This window comes from Pan paniscus, chromosome 4, assembly GCF_029289425.2.
Source record: "Pan paniscus chromosome 4, NHGRI_mPanPan1-v2.0_pri, whole genome shotgun sequence".
Classification (NCBI taxonomy): domain Eukaryota; kingdom Metazoa; phylum Chordata; class Mammalia; order Primates; family Hominidae; genus Pan; species Pan paniscus.
In genome coordinates this window covers 10,418,449-10,434,155 of record NC_073253.2, presented here as the reverse complement: position 1 = coordinate 10,434,155, position 15,707 = coordinate 10,418,449, and positions in this window count along the sequence as shown.

Genomic DNA, 15,707 nt, shown 5'->3' with positions numbered 1-15,707 from the left:
CAGGTTTTTTTTTTTTTTTTTTTTTTTTAAGGTCTCACTTAGTTTGGAGTGCAGTGGTGTGATCATAGCTCACTGTAACCTCAAACTCCTGGGCTTAAGTGGTCCCCCCACCTCAGCCTCCAGAGTAGCTAGGAATACAGGCATGTGCCACTGTGCCTGGCTAATTTTTAAGAACTTTATGTAGAGATGGGGTTTTGCTGTGTTTCCCAGGTTGATCTTGAACTCCTGGCCTCATGTGATCCGCCCACCTCAGCCTCCCAAGGCATTCGGATTACAGGCCACGGTCCCCAGCCTGGAACAGGTTTTTGAGTAGAGAATTGTAATCACTGATGAAAGCTGTGATTTGGGAAGTCTGACCTGGGAGTAGACTGGGGGGGTGGGGGCAGATGACAGAGCAGCGGGGGCCCAGGAGGAGGTGGCTGCCACACTCCTGGCCTGAGCTCCAAGCATCTGTTGGATGTTCTTCAGGGCCAGGTGGGCAGCCGCCGTATGAATTAGGGACAAGTTTCAAATCAGGACTCTTGGTAGCATTCCCAGAGTGAGAAAGGTGCATCCCCAGGGGGCCTGGAGAGCTTGTGTTCAGCTTCTGCTCCTCAGCAGACCCCAGACAACATCTGAGACCATGTGTCTTTATTGGCTCCCATGGCTCAATGATGAGAGCTAACATTTGTTGAGGAGTTCAGGATGCGCTGGGCTGTGGGTGAATTTTGTGGGTATTTTCTCATTTAGTCTGTCAGCTACTATTATCCCCATATTAACAATTAAGAAACTGAGACTTAAAGAAATTGGACAACTCATTCAAGGTCACAAGAATTGACAGTGGCAGAACCGGGCTTGAAAAATGTCTGGTTCCAGAACCAGAGGTTTTGTTTTTTTGTTTTTTTTTTTTTTAACAGATTCTCACCGTCACCCAGGCTGAAGTGTAGTGGCGTGATATTGGCTCACTGCAGCCTCTGCCCCTTGGGTTCAAGCAATTCTCGTGCCTCAGCCTCCCAAGTAGCTAGGATTACAGGCGTGCACTGCCACGCCTGAATAATTTTTGTATTTTTAGTAGAGATGGGGCTTTACCATGTTGGCCAGGCTGGTCTCCAAAGATCAGCCAGCCTTGGTCTCCCAAAATGCTGGGATTACAGGAATGAGCCACCATGCCTGGCCCAGAACCAGAGTTCTTAATGGCTGTTCGGACTTAAAACATGATACCCCAAACTATGCAACCTTGGTATGCGGAAAACTTTGAACTGAAGGAGATTGGGAGGGCCTCAGAAGCAAGGTCCTTCCGACACCTCACTCTCCTTTCTTCCTCACCCTCCCTAAGAATTCCCCTTTTCCTACGTAAGTCATAGAGACAACTTCTCTCCCGCAAAGCAAGTCATAAAACCTAGAGAGGCCACTCCCCTGAAGGTAGAAAATCCTCATTACAGAGGAGTCCTGTCCCATATCCAGGGGAAAGAATGCAACACACAGAGAAGCCAAGAAAAATCCGGACAAACCTTGCTAGGTTCTCCTCCCCTCCGCCTAGTATACTGGCATTAGGTCATACCCTTTTATCCAATTGTGTTTCTCCACAACTATCCACTCCTTTCATCAGATTTAGCATAGAAACACACGGTTTTTCCTGTGTGTCCAGAGATGGTTCTTTCTGGTGGGTTCGTGGTCTTGCTGACTTCAAGAATAAAGCCGCAGATCTTCACGGTGAGTGTTACAGCTCTTAAAGGTGGTGGGGACTCAAAGGGTGAGCACCGGCAAGATTTATTGTTTAGATGGAAAGAACAAAGCTTACGCACTGCCTAACGCGACCTGAGCGGGTTACTGCTGCTGGCTGGGGGGGGGGGGGGGGTGGGGGGGGTGGGGGGGGTGGGGGGGGCGGGTGGAGGGAGTGGCCAGCTTTTATTCCTTTATTTGTCCCCACCCATGTCCTGCTGATTGGTCCCTTTTACAGAGTGCTGATTGGTCCATTTTACAGTGTGCTGATTGGTCCATTTTACAGAACACTGATTGGTCCATTTTACAAACCTCTACCTAGCCACAGAGAGCTGATTGGTGTGTTTTACAATCCTAGCTACAGAGCACTGATCGGTGCATTTTACAATCCTCTTGTGAGACAGAAAAGTTCTCCAAGTCCCCACCTGACCCACAAGTCCCCACCTGACCCACAAGTCCCCACCCGACCCAGCTAGCTTCACCTCTCACCTGGGTCTTGGGGTCTTTATTTCTGAAGGTTTCCATGTCCTGTAGACCTTTTATTAAATACATTTGCTATGCTTTCCTCTTGTTAACATTTTGCTATAGGAGTGTCAGCTATGACGCTTGTAATGGGTGAGGAGCAGATACCACTTTTTCGTCCTTACACAGCCTAACCCTCCTATCTCTGATTCACGAGCTCTGTGATTCAAAACCAATGCAAGCTTTTCTCTGCTATTGGTTATAAGCAAATGAGAAGATTTACATTCATATATGAGTTGTTTGATTACAGTTAAAAATGTACCTAAAGATTGGGATCTTCAAAAAAGTAATTCTGAATTGTTGACTTACATTCTAGTCTGAGCAGGCAACTGCCTACATAGACTTTAGAAATTTTCCTTGGGGAAAACACCTCCTGCTTTTTGCAGCTAGATATTTAATCCACCCAAAATTTATTATTGTGTATAGCATGAGGAAGAAATTGACTTCTATATATTTTTCCCTATGGAAAACTTTATTCTTTTTTTCTAAATCTTCTTTCTTTTTTTAAAAAAATAATTTCAGCTTTTATTTTAGATTCGGGGGACACATGGGCAGGTTTGGTGCATGGGTACATTGCTTGATGCTGGGGTTTGGGGTATGATTGATCCCATCACCCAGGTAGTAAGCGTAGTACCCAGCAGTTTTTCAACCCTTGCCTCCTCCCTCTCTCCCTCTTCAAGTAGTCCCCACTGTCTGTTGGTATCTTTATATTCATGAATAGCCAGTATTTAGCTTCCACTTAGAAGTGAGAACATGTCGTATTTGATTTTCTGTTCCTGTGTTAGTTTACTTAGGATAATGGTTTCCAGCTGCATTCATGTTACTGCAAAGAACATGATTTCATTCTTTTTTATGACTGTGTAGTATTCCATGGTACATGTGTACCATCTTTTCTTTATGCAGCCTGCTGTTGATGGACACCTGGGTTGATTCCATGTCTTTGCTACTGTGAATAGTGCTGCTGTGAACATATGAGTATATGTGTCTTTTTGGTAGAGCAATTTATTTTCTTTTGGGTAAAGAATCAGTAGTGAGATTGCTGGGTCAAATGGTAGTTTAACTCTCAGTTCTTTGAGAAACCGCCAAACTGCTCTCCACAGTGGCTGAACTAATTTATATTCCTACCAATAGTGCATAAGCATTCCCTTTTTTCTGTAGCCTCGTGCACATCTGCTATTTTTTGACTTTTTAACAAAAGCCATTCCGACTGGTGTGACATGGTATTTGATTGTGGTTTTGATTTGCATTTCTCTGACGATTAGTGTTGATGAACGTTTTTTTCATGTTTATTGGCCTTTGTATGTCTTCTCTTGAGAAGTGTCTGTTATGTTCATATCCTTTGTCCACTTTTTAATGGGGTTATTTATTTTTTGCTGTAGTTTGAAGTTTCTTATAGATTCTGGATATTAGACCTTTGTTGGAGGCATAGTTTGGGAATATTTTCTCCCATTCTGTAGGCTGTTTACTCTATTGATAGTTTCTCTTGCTGTTCAGAAGTTCTTTAGTATAATTATGTCTCATTTGTCAGTTTTTGTTTTTGTTGCAATTGCCTCTGAGGACTTAGCCATAAATTCTTTGCCAAGGCCGATATTGAGAAGAGTATTACGATATTAGGGTTTCTTCTAGATTTTTATAGTTTGGGGTCTTACATTTAAGACTTTAATTTATCTTTTATTTTTTTTGAGACACAGTCTCGCTCTGTCACCCAGGCTGGAGTGCAGTGGTGTAATCTCGGCTCACTGCAACCTTTGCATTCCTGGTTTAAGTGATCCTCCCACCTCAGCCTCACGAGTAGCTGGGACTACAGGCACATGCCACTGTGCCTGGCTAATTTTTATATTTTTTGTAGAGATGGAGTTTTGCTATGTTGCCCTGACCAGTCTTGAACTTCTGGGCTCAAGTGATCCACCCACCTCGGTCTCCCAAAGTGTTGGGATTACAAGCATGAGCCACTGCACCCAGCCTTTAATCTATCTTGAGTTATTTATTTATTTTTGAGACAGAGTCTCACTCCATTGCTCAGGCTGGAGTGCAGTGGCACAGTTGCGGCTCACTGCAACTTCCGCCTCCTGGGTTCAAGTGATTCTCCTGCCTCAGCCTCCCAAATGGCTGGAATCACAGGCATGTGCCACCACACCTGGCTAATTTTGTATTTTTGGTAGAGACAGGGTTTTGCCATGTTGCCCAGGCTGGTCTCGAACTCCTGACCTCAGGCGATCCACCCGCCTTGGCCTCCCAAAGTGCTGGGATTACAGGCATGAGACACTGCACCCGGCCTTTGAATTAATTTTTGTATTTGGTGATAGGTGGGGGTCCAGTTTCATTCTTCTGCATATAGATAGCCAGTTATCCCAGCACCATTCACCATTTGTTGAATAGGGAGTCTTTTCCTCATTGCTTATTTTTATTGACTTACATCTATTTAAAATTTTTGTATCTTTTTAAATAATCCTTCTCCTTCAGATAATGTATGTTTTCAAGTTTGTTTTCTTTTAAAAAATAAGCAATGGCTCACGGCTCTAATCCCGGCAATTTGGGAAGCTGAGGCGGGTGGATCACTTGAGCTTAGGAGTTTGATACTAGCCTTGCCAACATGGTGAAACCCCGTCTCTACTAAAAATACAAAAATCAGCAAGACGTGGTGGCGGGTGCCTATAATCCCAGCTATTTGGGAGGCTGAGGCATGAGAATTGCTTGAACCTCGGAGGTGGAGGTTGCAGTGAGCTGAGATTGCGCCACTGCACTCCAGCCTGGGCAATAGAGTGAGACTCAGTCTTTAAAAAAAAAAAAAAAAAAAAAAGGGGGCCTGGCGCAGTGGCTCACGCCTGTAATCCTAGCACTTTGGGAGGCCGAGGTGGGCGGATCACCTGAGGTCAGGAGTAGACCAGCCTGGCCAACGTGGTGAGACCCCATCTCTACTAAAAATACAAAAATTAGCCGGGCATGGTGGCGGGTGCTTGTAATCCCAGCTACTCGGGAGGCTGAGGCAGGAGACTTGCTTGAACCTGGGAGGTAGATGTTGCAGTGAGCTGAGACCGTGCCATTGCACTGCAGCCTGGGCAACAAGAGTGAAACTCCATCTCAAAAAAAAAAAAAAAAAAAAAAGAAAAAAGAAAAAAATGACTTTTCTTGGCCTTTAAGCTCTTGTTTCTTGGGGTATCAGCATCTCTGCTCTTACTATGTATTGAGGAAGGGCCAAAGGCCACTTACTGGTCTTTGCCATTCTAGGTAATTTAAGAATGAGTATAGCCTCAGGCATCACAAAAACCACTGCTAAACACTCTAATTTGCTGTCAATCCTACCTTCAGGTAGGTTAAGTTAAATTTTTAAAAATCTAAACTGTAAGTCTCTTTCTTGATAAGCGACTGTATTATTTACATTATTTGTTATTACTGACATGTTTGGACTTATTACTACCATATTGTCTTCTGTTTTCTGTTTATTATCCCATTTGCTTGCTGCTTTCCTCTTTCTGTTGAATCAATAAAGTTTTCTATAGTCTTCCTTTAACCTTTCTGTTATTTTGAAATCCATAGATTATATTTCCATTTTTTTAGTGGTTATTTTAAAAACTATAATTGACTATATATATTTTTTTCTTATACTTTAATTTCTGGCATACATGTGCAGAACATGCAGGTTTGTTACATAGTTATACACGTGCCATGGTGGTTTGCTGCACCCATTAACCCGTTATCTACATTAGGAATTTCTCCTAATGCTATCCTTCCCCTAGCCTCCTGCCCTCCCACCCACTGACAGGCCCCAGTGTGTGATGTTCCCCTCCCTGTGTTCATGTGTTCTCGTTGTTCAACTCCCACTTATGAGTGAGAAAATGCAGTATTTGGTTTTCTGTGTTTGTGTTAGTTTGCTGAAAATAATGGTTTCTGGCTTCATCCATGTCCCTGCAAAGGACATGAACTCATCCTTTTTTTAATGGCTGCATAGTATTCCATGGTGTATATGTGCCACATTTTCTTTATCCAGTCTATCATTGATGGGCATTGGGGTTGGTTCCAAGTCTTTGCTATTGTGAATAATGCCACAATAAACATACATGTGCATGTGTCTTTATGGTAGAATGATTTATAATCCTTTGGGTATATACCCAGTAATGAGATTGCTAGGTTAAATGGTATTTCTGGTTCTAGATCCTTGAGGAATTGCCACCCTATCTTCCACAATGGTTGAACTAATTTACACTCCCAACAGTGTAAAAGCATTCCTATTTCTCCACATCCTCTCCATTACCTGTTGTTTCCTGACTTTTTAATGATCGCCATTCTAACTGGCATAAGATGGTATCTCACTGTGGTTTTCATTTACATTTCTGTAATCACCAGTGATGATGAGCTTGTTTTCATATGTTTGTTGGCTGCATAAATATCTTCTTTTGAGAAGTGTCTGTTCATATCCTTCACCCACTTTTTGATGGAGTTGTTTGTTTGTTTTTCTTGTAAATTTGTTTAAATTCTTTGTGGATTCTGGATATTAGCCCTTTGTCAGATGGATAGATTGCAAAAATTTTCTCCCTTTCTTTAGGTTGCCTGTTCACTCTGATGGTAGTTTCTTTTGCTGTGCAGAAGCTCTTTAGTTTAATTAGATCCCATTTGTCAATTTTGGCTTTTCTTGCCATTGCTTTTGGTGCTTTAGTCATGAAGTCTTTGCCCATGCCTATGTCCTGAATGGTATTGCTTAGGTTTTCTTTTAGGGTTTTTATGGTTTTGGGTCTTATGTTTAAGTCTTTAATCCATCTTCAATTAATTTTTGTATAAGGTGTAAGGAATGGGTCCAGTTTCAGTTTTCTGCATATGACTAGCCAGTTTTCCCAACACCATTTATTAAATAGGGAGTCATTTCCCCATTGCTTGTTTTTGTCAGGTTTATCAAAGATCAGATGGTTGTAGATGCGTGGTGCTATTTCTGAGGGCTCTGTTCTGTTCCAGTGGTCTATATCTCTGTTTTGGTACCAGTACCATGCTGGTTTTGTTACTGTAACCTTGTAGTATAGTTTGAAGTCAGGTAGCGTGATGCCTCCAGCTTTGTTCTTTTTGCTTAGGGCTGTCTTGGCTCTGCAGGCTCTCTTTTGGTTTCATTTGAAATTTAAAGTAGTTTTTCTAATTCTGTGAAGAAAGTCAATGGTAGCTTGATACAGATAGCATTAATTTTTAAATTACTTTGGGCAGTATGGCCATTTTCATGATATGAATTCTTCCTATCCATGACCATGTAATGTTTTTCCATTTGTTTGTGCCTTCTCTTATTTCCTCGTGCAGTGGTTTGTAGTTGTCCTTGAAGAGGTCCTTCACATCCCTTGTAAGTTGTATTCCTATGTATTTTATTTCCTTTATAGCAATTGTGAACAGGAGTTCACTCATTATTTGGCTGTCTATTGGAATGCTTGTGATTTTTGCACATTGATTTTGTATTCTGAGACTTTGCTTAAGTTGCTTATCAGCTTAAGGAGATTTTGGGCTGAGACGATGGGATTTTCTAAATATACAATCATGTCATCTGCAAACAGAGACAATTTGACTTCCTGCCTTCCTATTCTAATACCCACTTTTCTTTCTCTTGCCTGATTGCCCTGGCCAGAACTTCCAATATTATGTTGAATAGGAGTGGTGAGAGAGGGCATCCTTGTCTTGTGCTGGTTTTCAAAGGGAATGCTTCCAGTTTTTGCCCATTCAGTATGATATTGGCTGTGGGTTTGTCATAAATAGCTCTTATTATTTTGAGATACGATCCGTCAATACCTAGCTTATTGAGAGTTTTTAGCATGAAGGGGTGTTGAATTTTATCAAAGTCCTTTTCTGCATCTACTGAGATATCATGTGGTTTTGTCATTGGTTCTGTTTATATGATGGATTACATTTATTGATCTGTGTATGTTGAACCAGCCTTGCTTCCCAGGGATGAAGCCAACTTGATTGTGGTGGATAAACTTTTTAATGTGCTGCTGGATTTTATTGTAGATGTTTGCCTTGATGTTCATCAGAGATATTGGCCTGAAATTCTCTATTTTTTGTTGTGTCTCTGCCAGGTTTTTGTATCAGGGCAATGCTCGCCTCATAAAATGAGTTAGGGAGGATTCCCTCTTTTTCTATTGTTTGGAATAGTTTCAGAAGGAATGGTACCAGTTCCTCTTTGTACCTCTGGTAGAATTCGGCCATGAATCTGTCTGGTCCTGGACTTTTTTTGGTTGGTAGGCTATTAATTACTGCCTCACTTTCAGAACTTGTTATTGGTCTATTCAGGGATTTGACTTCTTCCTGGTTTAGACTTCGGAGGGCGTAAGTGTCCAGGAATTTATCCATTTCTTCTAGATTTTCTAGTTTATTTGCATAGAGGTGTTTATAGTATTCTCTGATGGTAGTTTGTATTTCTGTGGGATCAGTGGTGATATCCCCTTTATCATTTTTCATTGTGTCTATTTGATTCTTCTCTGTTTTCTTCTTTATTAGTCTGGCTAGTGGTCTATCTATTTTGTTAACTTTTCAAAAAACCGGCTCCTGGATTCATTGATTTTTTGAAGGGTTTTTCGTGTCTCTATCTCCTTCAGTTCTGCTCTGATCTTAGTTATTTCTTGTCTTCTGCTAGCTTCTGAATTTGTTTGCTTTTGCTTCTCTAGTTCTTTTAATTGTGATGTTAGGGTGTCAATTTTAGATCTTTCTTACTTTCTCTTCTGGGCATGTAGTGCTATAAATTTCCCTCATACCCTGCTTTAGCTGTGTGCCAGAGATTCTGGTACATTGTGTCTTTGTTCTCATTGGTTTCAAAGAACTTATTTATATCTGCCTTAATTTTGTTATTTACTCAGTGGTCATTCAGGAGCAGGTTGTTCAGTTTCCACGTAGTTATGCAGTTTTGAGTGAGTTTTTTCATCCTAAGTTCTAAGCTGATTGAAGTGTGATCTGAGAGACTGTTTGTTATGATTTCCGTTCTTTTGCATTTGCTGAGGAGTGTTTTACTTCCAATTATGTGGTCAATTTTAGAATAAGTGTGATGTGGTGCTGAGAAGAATATATATTCTGTTGATTTGGGGTGGAGAGTTCTGTAGATGTCTATTAGGTCTGCTTGGTCCAGAGCTGAGTTCAAGTCCTGAATATCCTTGTTAATTTTCTGTCTCATTGATCTGTCTAATATTGACAGTGGGGTGTTAAAGTCTCCCACTATTATTGTGTGGGAGTCTAAGTCTCTTTGCAGGTCTCTAAGGACCTGCTTTATGAATCTTGGTGCTCCTGTATTGGGTGCATATATATTTAGGATAGTTAGCTCCTCTTGTTGTATTGATCCCTTTACCATTATGTAATGCCCTTCTTTGTCTTTTTTGATCTTTGTTGGCTTAAAGTCTGTTTTATCAGTGACTAGGATTGTAACCACTGCTTTTTTTTTTTCTTTCCATTTGCTTGGTAAATATTCTTCCATCCCTTTATTTTGAGCCTGTGTGTGTCTTTGTATGTTAGATGGGTCTCCTGAATACAGCACACCAGTGGTTCTTGACTCTTTATCCAGTTTGCCAATCTGTGTCTTTTAATTTGGGCATTTAGCCTGTTTACATTGAAGGTTGATATTGTTATGTGTGAATTTGATCCTGTCATTATGATGCTAGCTGGTTATTTTGCCCCTTAGTTGATCCAGTTTCTTCATAGCATCGAAGGTCTTTACAATTTGGTATGTTTTTGCAGTTGCTGGTACTGGTTGTTCCCTTCCATGTTTAGTGCTTCCTTCAGGAGCAGGTCTGGTGGTGACAAAATCTCTCAGCATTTCTTTGTCTGTAAAGGATTTTATTTCTCTTTCACTTATGAAGCTTAGTTTGGCTGGATATGAAATTCTGGGTTGAAAATTCTTTTCTTTAAGAATGTTAAATATTGGCCCCCACCCTCTTCTGGTTTGTAGCGTTTCTGCAGAGAAATCTTCTGTTAGTTTGATGGTTCCCTTTGTGGGTAACCCCACCTTTCTCTCTGGCTGCCCTTAACATTGTTTCCTTCATTTCAACCTTGGTGAATCTGATGATTATGTGTCTTGGAGTTGCTGTTCTCGAGGAGTATCTTTGTGGTGTTCTCTGTATTTCCTGAATTTGAATGTTGGCCTGTCTTGGCGAAGTTCTCCTGGATAATATCCTGAAGTATGTTTTGCAAGTTGGTTCCATTCTCCCTGTCACTTTCAGGTACACCCATCAAATGTAGGTTTGGTCTTTTCACATAGTCCCATATTTCTTGGAGGATTTGTTTGTTGTTTTAATTCTTTTTTCTCTAATCTTGTCTTCATGCTTTATTTCATTAAGTTGATCTTCAATCTCTGATATCCTTTCTTCCGCTTGATCGATTCGGCTATTAATACTTGTGTATGCTCCACTAAGTTCTCATGCTGTGTTTTTCAGCTCTGTCAGTTCATTTATGTTGTTCTCTAAACTGGTTATTCTAGTTAGCAATTTGTCTAACCTTTTTTCAGGGTTCTTAGCTTCCTTGCATTGGGTTAGAACATGCTCCTTTAGCTCGGAGGAATTTGTTATTACCTTCTGAAGCCTACTTCTGTCAATTCATCAAACTCATTCTCCATGCAGTTTTGTTCCCTTGCTGGCGAGGAGTTGTGATCCTTTGCAGGAGAAGAGGCGTTCTGGTTTTTGCAATTTTCAGCCTTTTTGTGCTGCTTTCTCCCCATCTTCATGGACTTATCTACCTTTGGTCTTTGATGTTGGTGACCTTTGGATGGGGTCTCTGAGTGGATGTCCTTTTTGTTGATGTTGATACTGTTCCTTTCTGTTTGTTAGTTTTCCTTCTAACAGTCAGGCCCCTCTGCTACAGGTCTGCTGGTGTTTGCTGGAGGTCCACTCCAGACCCTGTTTGCCTGGGTATCACCAGCGGAAGCTGCAGACCAGCAAAGATTGCTGCCTGTTCCTTTGCCTGGAAGCTTCATCCCAGAGGGGCACCCGCCAGATGCCAGTCAGAGCTCTCCTGTGTCAGACACCTGTCGACCGCTGGTGGGAGGTGTCTCCCAGTCAGGAGGCATGGGGTTCAGGGACCTGCTTGAGGAGGTAGTCTGTCACTTAGCAGAGCTTGAATGTTGTGCTGGGGGATCTGCTGCTCTCTTCAGAGCTGGAAGGCAGGAATGTTTAAGTCTGCTGAAGCTGCGCTCATAGCCTCCCTTTCCCCCAGGTGCTCTGTCCGAGGGAGATGGGAGTTTTATCTATAAGTCCCTGACTCAGGCTGCTGCCTTTCTTTCAGAGATGCCCTGCCCAGAGAGGAGGAATCTAGAGAGCCAGTCTGGTTACAGTGGCTTTGCCAAGCTGCGGTGGGCTCTGCCCAGTTTGAACTTCCTGGTGGCTTTGTTTATGCTGTGAGGGGAAAACTGCCTACTTAAGCCTCACTAATGGTGGATGTCCCTCCCTCCACCAAGCTGGAGCAGTGAGAATTTTAAGCCAGTGGGTCTTAGTTTGCTGGGGTATGTGGGGGTGGGATTCACTGAGCTAGACCACTTGGCTCCCTGACTTCAGCCCCCTTTTCGGGGGTGTGAGCTGTTCTGTCTCGCTGGTGTTCCAGGCGCCACTGGGGTACGAAAAGAAACTCCTGTGGCTAGCTCGATGTCTGCCTAAACGGCCACCCAGTTTTGTGCTTGAAACCCAGGGCCCTGGTGGTGTAGGCACTGGAGGGAATCTCGTGTCTGTCGGTGGTGAAGAGCGTGGGAAAAGTGTAGTATCTGGGCTGGAGTACACGTTGCAGTCCCTAATGGCTTCCCTTGGCTAGGGGAGGGAGTTCCCTGACCCCTTGTGCTTCCCAGGTGAGGCGATGCTCCACCCTGCTTCTGCTTGCCCTCCGCGGGCTGCACCTACTGTCTAACCAGTTCCAATGAGATGAGCCAGGTACCTCAGTTGGAAATGCAGAAATCACCTGCCTTCTGTGTTGATCTCTCTGGGAGCTACAGACTGGAGCTGTCCATATTCAGCCATCTTGCCAGCCACCTCCGACTATACATTTTTCTAACAGAGGTTAGAATTATTCTGTATTTTCTTCCTCCTCCCTAGTAAAACAACAACAACAAAAAATTGCTTACTCATTGATACCCTCCCAGCTTATTACTTTTGTCTGGGGTTTTAATTTTGCTTTTTTTAAATTTAATTTTTACATAAGGCAATTAGCATTTTGCATAATTTATATAATGAAAAAGGTGTTCCTTTTCTCCATCTTTTACCACTCCCATCAGCAAACACTTTCTATTCTTGTTGCTGTTTTCTCGTGTCTTTCCCTCTATAATTCTAAATATGATGTAGATAATGCTATTTCTTGGCTTTTCAGTTTTAGGTTACAGTTTTATTACTGTTGACTTTATACTATGAAAGATCAGGATTTAGCTTTGCCATACTATTATACAACCCTCACATGCCTGCATTTCCCCTCATCACATCTTCTCTCTGTAAAATGTTGATTATGTATATATGAGGTTATAGATATTACATGTTTAGGTTTATATATAATTTCCCCTCCACCTTCCACATTTAGGGATAGAGGGGGTCACATATTCAGCGTTTTATTTTAGCTATGTAAATCTTGTTCACAGATGAGCCAAATAATTTTTTAGTGATTCCGTTTCCTTTCCTGTGCGTTTTTTAGTTCCTTCTATTAGGAATTGTTTTTTTTCTTCTTCCCTTGCATCTTTTCTCATTCCTCGCTTTCCACACTCTCAACCAGCTCTTTTATAAAAAGGCCTTTTATTTCAAGTTTCCATTAGTTCAAACTGTTAAAATAAGCCCTATCTTCCTGTTCCAATAGGTCTGTTTGCTTTCTATTCCTGTGATTTGTTTATGTTTTTAATTTTTGTGGGTACATAGTAGGTACATATATTTACAGGGTACATGAGATGTTTTGATAAAGGCATGCAAGACATAATAATCACATGTATTGATATCTTCAAGCATTTATCCATTGAGGTGCAAACAATCCAATTACACTGAGTTATTTTAAAATGTACAGTTAAGTTATTATTGACTATAGCCACTCTATTCTTATTGCATTACAGCTATTGGGCTTGTACTTCCAACTGTTAGCATCCTAGGAATTTCCTTTTTCTTTGCTAGATTTTATGTTTTGCCTTTTATTGATTTATACTGTATCAACTGCAGCCTTTTTTTTTTTTTGAGATGGAGACTCACTCTGTCGCCTAGGCTGGAGTGCAGTGGCGCAATCTTGACTCACTGCAACCTCCACTTCCCGGGTTCAAGCGATTCTCCTGCCTCAGCCTCCTGAGTAGCTGGGGTTACAGGCGCACACCACCACGCCTGGCTAATTTTTGTATTTTTAGTAGAGACGGGGTTTCACTATGTTGGTCAGGCTGGTCTCGAACTCCTGACCTCATGATCGGCCCGCCTTGGCCTCCCAAAGTGCTGGGATTACAGGTGTGAGCCACTGCGCCCGGCAACTGCAGCCTTTGAGAAAGAGCACGTGGCAGAGATTTCTAGTGCCTAGTGTCCCCCTGAGCCCAGGTGAGCCTAGCTCAACTATAGCTGACCTGTGGATCTGTGGAAAAGAAAAGCAAATCCTTGTTCTGGTAAGGTTTGGTGGTTATTTGCCATGCAGGGTTACTGTAGCAATAAATATAAACCACTAGACAAGGATCTCTAAATATATAAGGAAAGCCTCCTTAGTTTTCTTAGGAAAAACTGGTGGCTCATTTTTTAAGATGGGGTAATTGGGACTCTGTGCATTGACGGAGCTTGTTGACTTCATGGTGAGTATGCAGTGACATGGTCATTTCACTGGGAGCCTTCAAATGTCAGTGTCTGCAGATCTTGCTACTGTGCTGTCACTTTTCCTGGGTTACCCTTGTCCCTTACTGGAGTTTAGAAACCTTACTTCCAGCAATCTGATAGATAAATGGAGAAGGAGGCTGGTCTCAACTCAGGACTTACACTTGCACTGAATCCCCTAATTCAGTAGGGGTCTCACCTCTGTTTTCAGCAGTGCCACTGAGGTCAGAGCTGCAAAGCTGTAGCGTACTGCCAATGTAAGGGAGGTAGAGTTGCCTGGTTATCTGGGGTTAAAGAGAAACTTCATGTCTACAGGCCTTTTTAAAGACTTCCAACCAAGTTTTCTGTTTTCATCCTTGTCTCCAAGCCCTGTCAGCAAAGGTGCCCCCAATTCCTGTCTTTGGAGGTGTGTATTGAATCAGCTTGCTTCTTTTTCATGTTCTCACTCATAAGCACATCAATTTCAGTTTCCGTTGCTCTTTTAAATTCGTTATACACATACACCTGCTTTCTGGCTTCAGATATTTTGTTGATATCTCTGTTCAGCTGTGATTGCCTTCCCCACTGTCCTTGTGTATTTATGACCTTAAAAATGTCTTTATTGTCCCTATAGTGGAGTTTTAATAGCAAATCAAGATAAATAAATCTGTTTAATTCACATGTTTAACTGGGAACTCCCATCCTTTTTAAAAATGGCAGTATTAGTAACTTTGAGGTAATTAATGATTAAACTTATTGACATTATCAATTTCTGTTCCTTGTATACAAGGCTTTCTCTGTGGGTTCATTTTTTTTTTCCTGCTTGAATACATAGCTCTTCAGGAAGAGTTACCTGATGTGTAACAAGGTGGTAAAATGGAACATTTCCCAGCCAGGAAGATGACACAAGCTATATTCCAAAGGACTGTAAAACAAAATGGCAGAAAACCAGCTTTTCTATTCATTCAGATTTGACTCTATTCAAATTTGATTACTAATCAATGTCTTATAAAGAAGTTGGAGAGAACAAGAAATGGAAGAATAAAAATCAAATGAAGAGTTTTGAAGATCATAATTTACTTTTGGAAAGTGCTGTACCTTATTAAATAACTTCCTAACTGCAAATTAAGAAGCATTTTGAGAGGACTGCCAAAAAGAGTAGTATGAATGCCTTGCATTTTGGAAGATAGAATAGATGGTGACTGAGTCAGGTTGGTGATACTGCAATGCTAAGACAGGCTAATGTGGCTTTTGGCAACAAGGGAGAGGGCGTCTTTGGAAGATCATTACTTTCCCAGAGTTTGTGGAGGCAAAGGATGTTTGAATGCATTTTGTGGACTAGATATGGACTATATACCTAAGAAAGCCAGTGTGTGGCCTTTTAAGTCTTGCCCAAGAGGCCACATGGGGAGGAAAATTGTCTCCAAGAAGAGAGAAAATGGAGGTCTCACCATATTCCTAGAGACCAGAGAAGGGGTCTCCAGGAGTTCCCTTGATGAGCAGGAACGTCTCATGTAGTTCTCTTGATGGACATGAAAGGGTCTTTACCTGCTGGAAAAGACTCATGCTCATCAAGGGAACTTCATGAATAGTTTTTATGGATGGCAGAGGGAAGTCTCAGAAGACCCCTGAAAGCACCATGACAAAAAGAGTCAGATATAAACACTTGCACAACCCTGAGAGCACGGATGCTAGCTCACTTCCCCATATTAGTCAGTGGGAGACTTCCTGCTGCCCTTGCCTCTTCTTTTTTCCTGCTTG